Genomic DNA, 16,311 nt, shown 5'->3' on the forward strand with positions numbered 1-16,311 from the left:
TCTGAACACTATTCGACCCTTTGATTGCCTTGACAACGGCAGTTGGAAAGGTTATCTGTAATCACCAGGCATTGTTCTCTGACTATATATGCGGTGCCTTCCATGGAATCCCACACTCACCTGACGAAGGAGAAAGCCTCCGAAAGCTTGTGATTTTCAAATAAAACTGTTGGACTATAACCTGGTGTTGTAAGATTCCTTACATTTGTCCACCCCAGTCCATCACCGGCATCTCCACATCTTAGTGGTGTTGGTTGAGGGATAAATGTTGGCCAGGACACCTTTCTAGTTTGTAAAGTTATCTCCTCTGTTGTACTACATCAATGGCTTTCCTAAAGTCAGGGTATATTAAATCTATTGAATTCCCCTTGGCAACTAACAATGTTATATCCTCAAAGAACTCAAGTAGATTTTTCAAGCAAAGTATCATCTGTAAAGCCTTGTTGACTACTTCTTATACGAGGCTTCTGCAGATGCCTCATTATTCTCTCTTTCAAGATGCTTCCAATTATTTTGCCTCTACAACGTCAGATAGATATTGTAGTCCGTAGTTCCCTAGATTACCCTTCCATCCCTTTTTATAAATTAGAACCACATGCACCTCAGACTTTCCACATCAATCCCATCGATTCCTTCGGTGATTTTTAAAAAATTTGGATCATATCCATTCCGTGCATTTATTTTAAATGAGAACAGATTTGGATCATGATCTCTCAAGTCCCTTTTATACTGGGTGTTTGGAGAATACGTTGAACTCAAAATTGGTTGTAATCCAACTTCCATTAAGTGATATGAATAAGGGCATTCTATTCTCTCCTGTTTTTAAGTTGATCTGCTTCATGCCAGTTCCAATTCAGACACTTGTCAATGTAAACTGTAGGCAGACTCAATCCATCTTCTCAGCCTGCATTTTTCCAGCCAACTTCGGAAGATAAATGCACATACATCAGAAACAAAATAAATCTTACTCCTCACAGGCGCTGCATTGAGAAGAAATCATATAAATCCAGCAAATTGGCAAAATCTAACATTGCAGATTCAAGATCTAAAACCAGAGTACATCACTTGATCTCAGTGTAATCACACCATGAATCTCCCTTTAGCTCATCGATTTAATCCTTGGAATACAATGCATGTCCCTGAAAGGTGGAGAGTAGAATAGTATTTTACTGGAATAAGGGAGGTCACTAGAAATCTGACTTATGTTCTTGACTTCCAGTGACAAACTCAACTGAATGCTCAACTTATGATAAGTTTAAAGTGCTGTTGTACAATTTAAATTCTACCCCGGACAAAATTACATTGAATCTTACAGCAGAAAAGGAGGCCATTCAGCCCATCGCACCTGTGCCGGCTCTTTGAAAACAGCTATCCAATTAGTCCCATTCCCCTGCTCTTTCCCTATAGTCCTGCAAATGTTTCCTTTTTAAGTATTTATCCAATTCCCTTTTGACAGTTACTATCAAATCTGCTTCCACCGCCCTTTCAAGCAGTGCATTCCAGATCATAACAACTTGCTGTGTGAAAAAAATTGGTAAAAGAACCTCTGGTTTACACTACCGTACACCATTAATGCAGTGTATACAAAGAATTCTGTTGAGCTTCATTTATATGAAACTAATTCAGAAGTAACAAACAGTACATGGGTGAAATTATGTGTAGTGATGGTGTAAGTACATAAAAAAGGCTTGTTTATGATTGTGCTGCACTCTGGTGATCTTCCCCTTCATGGATACCGAAATAATATTTCTGCTAATAAAAACACATGAATATTGTGAAACGTTGTTTTCAGGCTAATTTTTCAGTGGCCACAGCGCGACGGGTGAGGGGGAACGGGAAGGGTTCATACCGCCGGTTCGCCTCCTATTTTATAGCCAGTCATCTTTTCCAGTGGAAGGGACCCTGATCCAGGTAACCTTCCCTTAAAGTAGGCCGACATATTTATGGTAGGCAGAAATGGCAGAGCAACGTCAGACACTACACTTTATGGCTATTATCACTTTAGTTAGTTGCAAACAACACAGGTGTAGAACAGGCATCCAGTGTGGCTAGGGAGGCACAGTGGGGGTCATTTTGACTTTGGACGATAGTGTACAACGGTCGATATCGCATCAGCCGCCTGTTATACATCTCTTCCAATTTTCATTTCCATTGAAGTCAAAGTCCAAAGTCAAAAGTACCCCCATTGTGTGTAAAAATTTACTTGTCCACTTCAATGTATGCACTCGATGCAGGAGCGATTGATGGGCTGTCGCAGAGGGGAAGATTAGAAATTGGAAACAAAGCTTGAATAGATGCTGCTGGTCTTTGAGGCTGCCTTCATCCAACTCCCATCAGCGGCGGCCATTTCGTACCTCCAGGTCTCAAAGGCAGATGCGAATACTGTCGGGAGCTTGCCGAAGAAATTTAAATGAGGTTGATCCTGGAAAATTAGCTGAGATCAGCAGTGGGACAACGGGCGGGCACAAAGACTGCCTTTGCAAACTTAACACCACCGATTCGGGCAAGAGGGAAATCTCAGCCCAAATATCTCAAATGTACTTGTCACATTTGTTAAATGGCAGATATACTAAGGGTGAGAGTGGGATCTATAACTGATCTCCACAAGTGACCCATGCTAGTAACTCATAAGCAAGTTTTACTCTGCCTTATGAGGGGAAATATCTCTCGCATGCCACATTATGTTATGAATTGCCATTTTATGTTGTGCTGATAATACCTGCTCTCTGGCTTTATTTGTTGGCGGTTCCTATTACTTTTGAGGATTTAATTGTCTGTCTTGGCAGAGACTGCTTGGCGCACAGGAGCTGGAGGATGTTACTGTGACCTGGTTCTCTATGGTGGATGCATCAAGAGTATGCATGTTGAAGAGAGAATGTGGATAACAGTCAATGTGCCTCAAGGGCCTAAAGTGTTGCAGTGGGTGGAGACACTGTGGTGTTGTCTGCATTCAACACAATAGATTTGGGCAACAGGAGGTTCTGCCGCTGCCTTCGCCAGCTGTAATCGTTTCTGGGGAGAAACAAGGTCTCGCGATTTTATTTATTCAGTAACCAAGGCCCATAACACAGGGCACTGCAAGGACTGAAAAGAGGAGGGAAGATGAGCTGAATCAGGAGCAGTGATCAGCTGATATCAAACATGGGTTTTAAAAGCCTGAAATTGTACGAGGAAGGAAAGAATGAGGCAGGTAAGGACTTGCTCAGTTTTGAGCTGGTGAAGAATATGTTCGAGAAGGAGACGGTGTGACGAGTCCTGGTTTCAACAGAGCAAGGATTCAGGGAGGAGGAAAAGAACGTAGGTCGACACATTTGCAACTGAGGAGAAGTGACAGATGAATGTTAGTCCATGGTATCAATGAAACGGAGAGGTACGACGGTTGATTTTAACCCTGTCTGCCCAAAGGGAACTGGGTGGATGGGTGGTTAAACTGGTGGTCGCATGCTTGGCTCTCAGTTCCCGACGTGCTCCTTCCCACCGCCATTTTAACTGTCGGGTTTTGGGCAGCAGTGGAGCCTCCCACCACATGCAGGCCGGGGGCCTCATTGATATTTAAATGTCGTGGTGGTAGGACACAATTAGGATCCCCGACGCAGTTTTAACTGCCAATCGCAGCAGTCGTGCACAATGCCGGACCCGCCCAGAGAAACCTGCCGGCGAGCAGGATCTGGGCTGGAAGAGGCCCTCCGACCACACAACTCCCACTTGGAGTTAAAATCCAGCCTACAACAAAGACTGTGGTGGAAAGGGAGGATTGAAGGCAAGAGGTAAGAGAAGGAATGCTCATCACGTGCCAAATCTTTACTGGTAGTCTGTCTTGCGCTGCGAGAGACGTTGTTGTAATTCTGGGATTTTATGGAACCATTTCTCTATCAACGATTTCCTGTAAATGAACTTTGGCCTCAGCAGCTGGAACCGATACTTTTTCAGCAATTCTAGAACTGTGTGAATCGCTTAATAGTTACCACGTTTGCAGTAATCTTTGTACTGGATTAAACATAGTTGGTGCTGCACTATCACACTCAGTGCTAGAGAACTATTACATCTTACAAGTTAAGTAAAAATATGAAGCACAACAAATGCCACTAACAGTATGCCACAAATATTCATGCAACAGGAAGAGTCTGTGGTGGGTCAATTACCCACAATAAGCATTTCTCATGAAGAAATACCCTCCCAAGTCCGTTCACGTTGAGATGAATAGTAATATCCTTCCTCACTGGCTCAGTAAATATATACTTCATGGAAACATTTTGTAACATTAGTAATTTGTAATTTTATGGCTTGAAATGCAAAACTGAGTGTTTACAAGCTTAAATTAACCGTGGAAAATAATTTCTGACACTCTAAAACTGGCCATTTCAAAATACATCACATCCTGTTTGTCTTAATTTCCATCAACAATTCATTCAGCCCTTATCTCTCAAGAAAATTCAGCTCAAGGTACGATACTGTTGAAATGATAGTTCCTTTGAAAGACTACCCCAGATTTAAGAAAAAGTACTTCACTTTCAAAGCCATATAAAAAATAAGAAAGCGCATTTTAGCACAAAATGAGCTGTGTGACAATGCAAACCTGAATTGTACCAAGTGATGTGAATGGATCTCACAAAAAGTGTTTTATGTCAAGACTACACTGCTAAAACAGCCCTTCAGATCACAGAAGGAAAGTAGTTGCTTGGGAGAGTGCAAGAAAGCAGTAATTCAACTGAATGGTTTATGAATGTCAACTGTACCCCAAGAGTAAATTACTGCCTGTAACTCAGCTATTTGTTACTCTTTATAATACAGTGTATGAAGGTTTTTTTTTGAAAGCTCATTTCTGACTTATGAGCAGCGTACAAGGCAGTGGAAGTGATGTGATCCAGATGGTAGCATAAAACAGCAGTGAGGTGGAGGCTGAAGACACAAGACATTACACAGCACCCTGCGCCTTCAGCACCCTCCATCGCAAGATAAATTAGGCACAGGAGCTAGACATGTCTTGGCAATGTTATCATACAAATGCCTACTATGCTTGCGTCAAGTTCCTATCTCGGCTATTTTAATGGGCTGTTCGCTTGTTTAAAATGAATGGGTCTTGACCTTTATTAAAGTGACGGAGAGAGGAATTGATAACACGTATGCTATGCATTCAACATCACATCATTAATGTATTGTACAGGGCATGCCTCAACCAGCACTAAAGCTGGCATGATAATGAGTATTTCTAAAACTGAACTGAAAAGGGATGCATTTCAATGAAATCCTTGTACTTTATGTGGTAAACTGTTTTGAGGTATATGACACAAAAGGTGAGGTCCCAGTGTTTACAGAGGTTGTGGTTGTAAAAGATATTGTTGGGAAACATTTGAAATGATAATTTAAGAGTATCACATAACATTTCAGTGTATTGGTATCGATATCCTTATCGGGCATGGCATTGCTTCAAAACCCACCTCTCTCATCCACAGGGTATATTTTCCGATCAATGAAGTTCACCTACAAATGCTCAACATGCCTCGCTACTTGGAAAATATACCATCATCTTCATCACTCCTGAAATAAAAATTGCACTCTACGTATACCTAACGAGTATCCTCCATATGAAACAAAGAACGCTGGAGGGGGAAATTGTTTTATTTAGATGTTTTGCACCTGTAAACATGTTTGAATTCGGCTGTTGCCAAGGCTGAACGCAAGAAAGCTCTGGAAAGGGAGCTGATTGAGTCCATAATGCTTGAGGCTGAACCAGGCTGCTCACAACCTCAATGTCCTATTTGACTCCCGAGCTGAGTTTCCAACCCCAGATCCTCTCCACCATAAAGACTGACTACATCCACCTCCATAACATTGCCCACCTATGCCCCTACCTCTGCCCATTTGTCACTGAAACCCTCATCCATGCTTTTATCAGCTCCACTCTTGACTATTCTAATACTTTTCTGGCCGGCCTCCTGTTCTTGACTGTCCGTAAACTTCAACTCATCAAAAACTCTGCGGCTCGTATCGTATCCCACAGAAAGTCTTGCTTGCTCATCACCATACTCGTCACTGACCGACATTAACTCCCGGTCCCCCAACGCCTAAAATTTAAAATACCTAACCTTCAACAGCCCTACAACCTCCTCCCCAACTCTCTGTTCCTCTGAATCTGGTCGCTTGTGCAATTCCCCCATCCCACCCCACCATCAGTAACGTGACTTTTGCTGTCAAGGCCCCACTATCTGGAATTCTCTCTCTAAATCCCTCCGCCTCTCTCTCTCTCTCCTCTTTTAAGACCCTCCTTTAAACTCACCTCTTAATGCGACTGGTCACCCCATTTTTTTGATTAGGTCACCGTGAAATTCTTTGGGACATTTTTCTACATTGAAGGTGCAATGCAAATGTAAGTTGCTATCACGGCAACTGTGAAGCATATCACAGCTCAGTCCATTCCTGTCAACCGACACACAACAACAACTTGCATTTATATAGCGCTTTTAATGTAGTAAAATGTCCCAAGGCGCTTCAAAGGAGCGTTATCGGACAAAATTTGACACCGAGCCACATAAGGAGATATTAGGACAGGTCAAAGAGGCAGGTTTTAAGGGGCCTCTTAAAGGAGGAGAGAGAGGTAGAGAGGTGGAAAGGTTTAGGGAGGGAATTCCAGCGCTTAGGGCCGTGGCAGCTGAAGGCACGGCCGCCAATGGTGGAGCGATTAAAATCAGGGACGCGCAGGAGGCCAGACACACACACCCACGTTCTACGGCCTCGGTCATTGGATAGCAATCAACGGATGGAACTCTGACTGATTTTTTAATTAATCTCTTCCTACCTCAGGCAGAATGAGGCAAAATTTAGCAAGCCTACTGCTTGTCCAGCGGAGATCAGTTCACTCATCACGGATCTGGATTTGAATCTGGTTTGTGTGGCTCAACACCACACCATATGGCACATTTACCCACTCAGCGAGATCTTCACCCTTCAGTATTGTGTTTGGAATTTACGCTCATAAGTAAAACAGAAACATTTCCAATGCATTTAAAAATACCATCTGCCAAGCATATGGGAAGCCCTTGGGCTGTCCTGAAGAGCAACATTTCTTAAATGACGTAAAAGGTCAAATAGTCAATCTCTCCTCTGCTTGAATCGTTGCTCACTTGAGCTATAATAAAAATATTCCTTGACCAGGAGCTGCTGGCCATTTCTTGAATGACTTGCCACTCTTTAAAAAAAATAACAAGTCTGAAATACTTTGGACCTTTTTGGATATTACAATGTCACCACGTTGAATTCTTCAGTGTCAACTGTGAGAGTCAAATGATAGTTCGGTTAGTTAGCTGAATATTCAACCGTTTGCTGCTTATACTCTCTAGGAAGCCCTTTCAAAAATTGCATCGAAGCGCCTCATGGAGGCATTGAGTGGAAATCCTTCTCAAGCGGAACGTAAAACAGGCGGCCAATGCGATAACGTCCAAGGCAGACTTCTACCCCATAATCTTAAAAATGGGGTGACTAAAAGCTTGGTTAGTGCCCACTTGGAAGATAAAACCTTCGACAACTCAGCGGTCTCTCGGTACTGCACCAGCTTGAGAGCTCAGCTCACCTGGGTGGCCTGCTTATTTTGGCACTGCCAATGTTGCGCCTCCAGCATTGAAGGGAGACACTTTCTGAGGTACTGTCTCAATTTTAAAATTCTCATCCTTGTCTTCAAATCCCTCCATGGATTTGCCCCCTCCCCATCTCTGTAACGTCCTCCAGCCGTACAACCCTTCCAGATCTCTGCACTCCTCCAGTTCTGGTCTCTTACGCATCCCCGATTTCCTGAGCTCTACCATTGGCGGCCGTGTCTTCAGCTGCCTGCGCGCTAAGCTCTGGAATTCCTTCCCTAAACCTCTCCGTCTCTCTATCTCTTTCTCCTCCTTAAAATGTACATCCTGTCCTAATATCTCTTTACGTGGCTCGGTGTCAAATTTTGTCTGATAATCGCTCCTGTAAAGCGCCTTGGGGCATTTTAGTATTAAAGGCGGTATATAAATGCAAGTTGTTGTTGTTGTATGTGTCAATACCACTGGAAGCACTGCCTCATTTATATTACAGCCTTGCCAACAGAGTTGGGCTGTCACTGTTAACCTAAGTTTCCAACCTTGTGCCTTTGACTGGGGGAAGAGGGATGCGGGGGAGGAAGAAACATTGCTGCCTGAACAAATGAAAAATAAACGTCTTTCTTTTGCCTCTTTGTGAAGTCGATTCAGCTTCCGGACTTACATTAAGGGCAAACATGCCCACATAACTATTCTAAGCTTGATGTGGAGATGCCGGTGATGGACTGGGGTTGACAATTGTAAACAATTTTACAACACCAAGTTATAGTCCAGCAATTTTATTTTAAATTCACAAGCTTTCGGAGGCTACCTCCTTCCTCAGGTGAACTTCCACATCGTTCACCTGAGGAAGGAGGTAGCCTCCGAAAGCTTGTGAATTTAAAATAAAATTGCTGGACTATAACTTGGTGTTGTAAAATTGTTTACAATTATTCTAAGCTTCACAGTGCTTAAACACTATCAGAATGCAAATGTCTGAGAGCCAAGAAAGACACAGCGTTATATACAATTGGATAGTTGGGCGGCGGGGGGGGGGGGAAAGAATTGTCATGGCCTCCTCTCAATCCACAATTAGTTGGCTCAATACCATAGAGGACATTTGTCAATAGCACTCTATATGCCTGGTGTCACTGGAATGTGTGAAATTTCCCAAGCTGACGGCAGCCTCAGACAACCTGTTCCGACACACGACAAACAGATTGATGTTTGCATGTGATGCGGGTAAAACGGTGGAGTGAAAAGTATCTCTGCCTCATGCTATTAAAGGGACACTGTCACAAAGACGCTGAAGCCGAGGAGGTGCACGATGACACAACCAGCCCGCTGCGAGAGCCCTGCCACAGAGTCGCCATACTGGAGAACACACCAGGTTCACTCTGTGGCAGAAGTTTCATCTGTGGCTTCAACTGTTTGAATGCAGATTTCATACTTTCTTCTTCTAGATGAGAGTGCAAACTGCACTGCGATCTATAAACCAATGAGTGCGTGAGTATCCTCCTATGGAATTCCTTTGGCAACTGCTTCGCAAAATGGTTAACCTGTTTATTTCAAATGGATTAAGGCCTTCATAACAACTTGCATTTATATAGCGCCTTTAACGTAGTAAAACATCCCTAGGCGCTTCAAAGGAGCGTTATCAAACAAAATTTGACACCGAGCCACATAAGGAGATATTAGGACAGGTCAAAGACATAGGTTTTAAGGAGCTTCTTAAAGGAGGAGGGAGAGGTAGAGAGGTTTAGGGAAGGAATGCCGGAGCGTAGGGCCCAGGCAGTTGAAGGCACAGCCGTCAATGTCGAGCGATTAAAATCGGGGATGCGCAAGAAATCTTGGACAGAGGAAAGTCGTAATACATAAATTTCACCAGGATGGCAAATGGGAAAATCAGGAGAGATGTATATATCGGGCGGCTGAATCAATATTGCTCGTTTGCACTATCACTCAAAGTCAAAAGGACCCCCAATATGTGGATGGCTAGAAATTAATTGAGTCAGCACCTGCAGAGCAGCCACCAGCCAGAGCAGCTACATAGGCAGAGATTGAGTGTGAGTAAGTGTGAATGGGCTGAATGGCCTGTTTCCGTGTTGTAACTTCTATATGTGTTACTTTTATCTTCTACTTTTTTAAAAAACACAGTGCCACAAGACAGCTTATTTACAACAAAATAAGCATTGAAGCACACACACATACACAACACAATCCACTTCTATTTAATGTCATTAACAGAATTCACTCAGCATTTGAGGCTTTGCCTGAGCTTTTCAGGTAAAACAGACGTCGATCGGGTGGAATATTCTCGACTGTTGCAACGTTGGGGCCGATTTTCGTGGCCTCCGCCAGACAGGAACAGGACAGACGCGTTCCAAGACTCGCAGGGATGATCTTCCCACCCTGTTCCCACCCTCCAATATGCCATTTTGGTTGGGGCTTTCACATAGTTGGCCCACCTATTTCATCAGAGGAGCTGACTTGTAATATGCCAATCGGGGTCCTATGACATACATAAGACCCGGACGCAATTTTGAATGCTGCTCCTGGCCCTGCAAGAATCCTCCCATCGTGGCGATCCCTGCGATTGCCTCCGCTCTTTAATACTAACTTCCAGATTGGCTCCTGTGGAGGAGCTGCCAGATTTCCCCCTCCCCTCCCCAGCCCCATCGGCGAGCTGCCTGTGAGCACTGGCAGAATTTTGAGATTAACGTTTTCTGCCCATTTCAAGAAGCCTGTTTGAAGATCACTATTTTTCACTGCCCCAATAAACATTGTTCAAATACTTACAGTACAGTCAGTCTCGAAGAAGATTTACTGTTTGCTCATTGGGGTGCTATTAAATCTACTTTGTTATCCATTGACCAGGTGTAGTTGAAATGAGAATGACAATGTTACATTATGCAATACCAAACTTCTGCATTTATTTTCTCCCATATAAATCAAAATTATCTGATGATTTTAAGAAATGAATCCATCATCCTTTATGCAGCTAAGTTATAAAAATCTTATTGACCGTATATTACTTGGATGGTGTAGACAGTGACCTCATACCTTTCAGTCATAGTATATGACCCTATTGATCATCTGAATCCATATCTGGTCGATAACACATTTGTATTTTAATAGAGCTAGTCCATTTCGGACAACATACAATGGGTCCAATTCTACATGGATTATGATCGCACTGTGTTGAGCTTCGGTTATATCAAACTCAGATTGATGGCTGCGATATGGATTTGTAGTTGGCATCAGCTGCCAACTGCGGACCTGCCCGGTTGTGAAGCTCATTCTCCCAGCCAGCTCATGAACCCTTCCACGCATGTGATGAGCTTTGCTCCCAGATGGTAAATGTGAAATGTATTGAGAGAGTAGGTGGGAGCATTTGCACTCTTTAACTCGCCATCAGTGTATAAAGTGCTCAGCAGGTCCAATGGACCATTGGTGGAGATGGCCTCCTTGAGTGGACTATCCGAGTCATTTGTCAACTAGGTTTGACACTACACTGGAGTTAGACAGTGTGCCAAGTTGCAATGCTGTAAGATGATATCCTGTAGCAGGTCACTAAGGGAATCAAGGGATAAGGGGATTGGACAGGAAAGTGGAGTACAGGTAGAAGATCAGCCATGATCTGACTGAATGGCGGAGCAGGCTCGAGGGGCCGTATGGCCTACTCCTGCTCCTATTTCTTATGTTCTTATGTATCATGCTATTCCCCTCTGGATTCAGATTGGGACCTAACCAAGTCCAGAGTTATAGTGTCACCTTTGTGAAAGAATCTTCTTTGCAGCGATGTAAAACATACATTGTAACTGCACCCTTAAGGGGTAGTTTTCTGATTTTGTACTCAACCAACAAGAGCGCAGATGAGAAATTCAGGCCTGGACTGCTCATGATTTTCAGGGTCATAAGCTCTTAGGCAATGCGCAATGGAATTTCTGATATGCACTCTTGGTGGGTGAAGCTCCCTACTTGGAGCATAAGTTTGAAAATGTCCCCTTCAATGTCTTACAGCAGTAATACCATTTGACATCAATGTTCGTTCTGCAACGCACTTTACAAGTGATTCTGCAGGTGTCACACTGACTTTGATGGTGGTTTTAATCATTCTCGGGACATGGGTGTCGCTGACAAGGCTGGCATTCATCACGTGTCCCCAGTTGCAATGGGAAGGTGGTGGTGAGCCCTCTTCTTGGACCACTGCAGTCGGTGTGGTATTTTTTGTCGAGGTTTGATACAACAGAGTGGTTTGCTGGGCCACCTCAGAGAGCAGTTAAGAGTGAACCACATTAGTGTGGGATTGGAGTCACATATAGACCAGACTGGGTAGGACATTAGTCAACCAGTTGGATTTTTACAACAATCTGACAGCTTCACGATCCCAGTGTTTTATTTCCAAATTTTTAAACCTAAATTCAAATTCTCAAACTGCCATGGTAGGATCTGAACTCATGATTGCTAATCCAGTAACATAATCATTACACTGCTGCACCAACACTTGCGAGTTGCTGCCAGTATAAAGCTTTATGCCAGCGGCAATTTCCAAATACTCAGGAACAACTGAAAGCACAACAGCAGTTTTTTTTGAAGTATTGCTCGCTTTCTAAATGGTCTGGGAGCAACTTGCTGCACTCACACTTGACTGCCGTATATCCACGGAATGAAGCTTGTTGAACAGGTAGCTGGTCTGTGGTGCCAACAATGTCATCTTTGTGGTCTTTTCTGATTTGTGCAACAATTCATACCACCTTGCCCCATTCCAGATAGTTAAAAACTGAGCAGCAAATGGTAGCGAGATAATTAGTAAGTAGGACGCAATGATTGTCAGCTGAGTACATCTTTGGCATTCTAAAAGTTAAATTACTCACAGGAATCATTACAAGATAGCCCAAAAATGATTTGGCATATTTTTCCTGTGTACTGTATCACATAAATTTACAAACACTTGTGGGATATCAGTGGACCTTTCTGTGGCCAACTTTGAGTGCAACAATTTGGCAGGTAGTGGCATGGTGCCCAATAGCTTATGTTGGTTCAGTCCAATGTGGTTACTTGCATCATCCATGCCAATCCCAATTAGGACTATTTCACTTGGATGAAAAATAGAATTCAATGACTTCCCACTGTGATGTGAAGCATATTTAGCAAGCACCTGAATTTGTTTTCTTAATCTGATTGGAGTAGAAGCTAGATTTGGGTAAAGTGTACCTCAGATGTTATCCCTTCCTCAAGTTGGTGCCATCAAAAGCAGGGTGCAATGTAGGACAATATGTGGTGGCTTGGCACAGAAAACAATGCTCAGGACAATGTAAAGGACCAATTTTCTGATGTTTCTCCCTGGCAGTGCCAGCAAGAAAATGGTGAATAGGGGTTGGAAAACCTGGCAAGTAGACTTCAGGAGGCACATTTGTATTGGAGTGTGAGGGAATGGCAGAAATAAAGAACTTTGCCTCTGTTTTTGACAAAGGAGTTGGGTATTGGAATTGTCGAACCACCAGAGGTGGGTGTAAAACAGCTACTGGAGGTTATTATTCAGAAATAATACTAAAGAAGTTGCTCAAACTTAAAGTAGAAAAGTCATCAGGATCCTGAGGGAAGTTAGGGAAGAAATAGTGGTGGCTCTATATCTTTGCAAAATTCTGTGCCAGGGGACTGAACGGTGACAAATGGGGCTTCCATCTTTAAAGAAAGAGACAACGATAAGCCAGGAAATGATGGTTCAGTTAGTAATGCTTCAGTTGTTGGTAAACTACATGGCCTCAAAAATCTGTGACTGTTACAGCGGAAACTAGACTGGGGCCCAGTTACGCTGCATTCCAACCTAGCACCTGGATGGTCTTTTGGGAGTGGATCCTCTGCCTGCTCCTTACAAGGCCATTGATGTGAGAGGAAGGGTCTCTGAAAGTTAGAGTTCCCACGCCCCGGCCTTCTTTGGGATGTGACATACATTTACCACAAGTACATACCTCCCGACCTATCAGCGATTGTGGGGCTTAACTGGGGGTCGAGGCTACAATTGAGGCCTAGAGCCCCAAAGATTTGTCCACTTATTTTTTCAAGTTTTAAAGAGGCCCCTATTGTAAGGGGGTAATGGGGGGCAACTAGATTTTACTTCTGGGGAGCGACTCCCTAGCCTGGGACTCTTAGGCCATATTTTTTGACTTCTTCAGTGAAGGTATGTAGATCATGGGGCCTTACCCTAACCCTGTCAAGTTTGGCTGGATCAATGGCAGGGGTCAGGGCTGGGTGAATCTTGGCACTTATGTTGAGGTTTGCTGGCCCACAGATATTTGGGGCCCTAGAGTCTATAATATAGGACAAGATTACTCAGAATTTGGAGAAATATGAGGTAATCAGGGTCCGTCAGCATGGATTCCTAAAAGGTGGGTCCTTGACGAACCAAATAAAATTCTTGTAGAGGTAACAGGGAAGATAAATAAAGGAAATCAGTGGATGTGGTTCATATAGATTTTCAAAAAGCATTTGATAAGGTACCACATAAAAGATATATGGCAAAGATGATGGCATTTGAAATTAAGGAGAATGTAGCCACATGGATAGAGAGATGGATGGAGGAGCATTAAGCCATGAGTAGGGGCGAAAGGACGTTTCTTGGAACGGAAAAGTGCAGTGAGTGGTATTCCACAGAGGTCCATGCAAGGCCTGCTCTTACTTACATATAAATAATCTGGAGTTAAGAGAAAACAACATCAAACTTTTCTCATAACATCAAATTAAGGGAGAGGGATGAGGCAAATTGTGTTGACAATTGTGAAAGACTTTCATATACACATTTACATCGAGTCTAAAGCACAGAAACAGGCCATTCGGTCCAACTGGTCTATGCCGGCGTTTGCGTTCCCCATGAGCCTCCTCCCTCCCTACTTCATTTAACCCTATCAGCATTCCCTTCCATTCCTTTCGACCTCATGAGCTTATCCAACTTCCCTTTAAATGCATCTGTGCTATTTGCCTCAACTGCTCCTTGTGGTAACGAGTTCCACATTATTACCACTCTCTGGGTAAAGATATTTTTCCTATGGACAAAGAGAGGCAGTAAAAGCAGTTCAATGTAGAAAAATGTGAAGTAATACATTTTGGAAGTAAGAATAGGGAAAGGAAATAAATCTTAAATGGTAAAAATTGAGTAAAATGGAGTAGAGGAGCAGAGAGACTTTATGTGCAAATACACAAGTCATTAAAGGTGGCAGCACAAGTAGATAAGGCCATTAAAAAAAAAAGCAAATGGAATTCTTGTTTGTATCTGGAGGCACAGAATACAAAAACAAGGAGGTGATGTTGAATTTTACAAGACCTTAGTTAGGCTGCAGTTGGAGTACTGTGTAAAGCTTTTAACATCTCATTATCGAAAGGTTGGAAAAGCAATTGAAAAGGTGTAGTTTAAGTTCCCTAGGATGTTACCAGGGTTGAGGGGTTACAATTGTGAAGCGAGCTAGAGCTTTTTTTTCCACTCGAGAAGGTTAAGGATGAATCTGATGGAGGTCTTCAAAATTAAGAAGGTTTATGATAAAGTAAATGGTGACAGACACAGAGCAGGGGCAAGTATAGGCAGTACAGTAGTAGTAGGAGTGTAGAAGCAACACTTAAAGGGAAGGGGAGAATTGAAAGAGTGGGGGGGGGGGACAAAAATTTTGAATGCTTTTAAAAAGGCTCAAAAGGCATCTCAACTCCTCAGCGGCCTTTGCTAGGGCTGAAAGGGGCAGGGAATTAAAAAGTGAACGACAAAAAATGAAGGCATCAAAGGCCCATATGCAAGCTTGAGGCTTGAGGCCACAGCTGACCGGTCCTGTCACTTGCTGTGTTAATCACTTGATGTGCCAGCTCTATGGTGTATACGAGCCGCAGATGTCATTACAGCCAGATGGTACAGCTCTGTGCTGACCCAAGTTCTGTGAGGACCCTTTTCCACAGCTAGCTCCAGGTGGGTGCGACAACGTCTGCAAATATGGCTAGTGGCATCTTGCTGGGTGTTGCCAATCAAGCTTCAGTGGTCAATAATCACCTTGGCATGCCTTGTTCCGTGCAATAACACATACCACGATTGGAATGCTTCTGAAGAACCATCCAGCATAGCAGTTAGACCGTCACACTTCGCTGTGCCATGGGGTCTGCAGGCACAACCTACCATGAGAGTTGGAGTCTCCAACTAATCATCTGTCAAAGAGAGGTCTCTGCAGATGCGGGTTTGCGTGACCAGCTTGCCATGCCATCAGGCATCTTCCTGTTCTTCCCAGCACCTCATATCAGTGGATTCTCATCAGGAAACTAATGGTGCCATGGGGAAAAATAAATAAACAAAACAAGTGGCAAAAAAGCTCATGAGAACTTATGTGCCGTGAGAAAAAAAAGTTAAGAAAAGCAGACCAGAAATGGCCTCACAACAGCAAAAAGCTTTGTTGTGGCACCTTTAAATTTACTTACCTGCATTGCTCATCATCTGGAAAACCTATATGCCCAGTTACAATGGCCTTAGAACAGGGACCAAATGCAGAAAAGTATTGGGAGGCCTCAGATCGGCAGTTCCGTGTTATTTAAATATTATGATGACCCTCCTGCATTCTTCAAACGAGAGCGCTCACTTTCCAATGGTGCCCAACTGGAAATGTACATCATACGCTACTGGGGCGGTGACCCCTCATCAGAGCACCCCAGAAACAGGCCCCAATGGGGCATTCAAAAGGAAAACAAAGCTCCAGTAACAAGGTGGCACAGATTTAAGAGAATCACAGGAAGAATT

This window comes from Heptranchias perlo, chromosome 36, assembly GCF_035084215.1.
Source record: "Heptranchias perlo isolate sHepPer1 chromosome 36, sHepPer1.hap1, whole genome shotgun sequence".
In the NCBI taxonomy this organism is placed as follows: Eukaryota; Metazoa; Chordata; class Chondrichthyes; order Hexanchiformes; family Hexanchidae; genus Heptranchias; species Heptranchias perlo.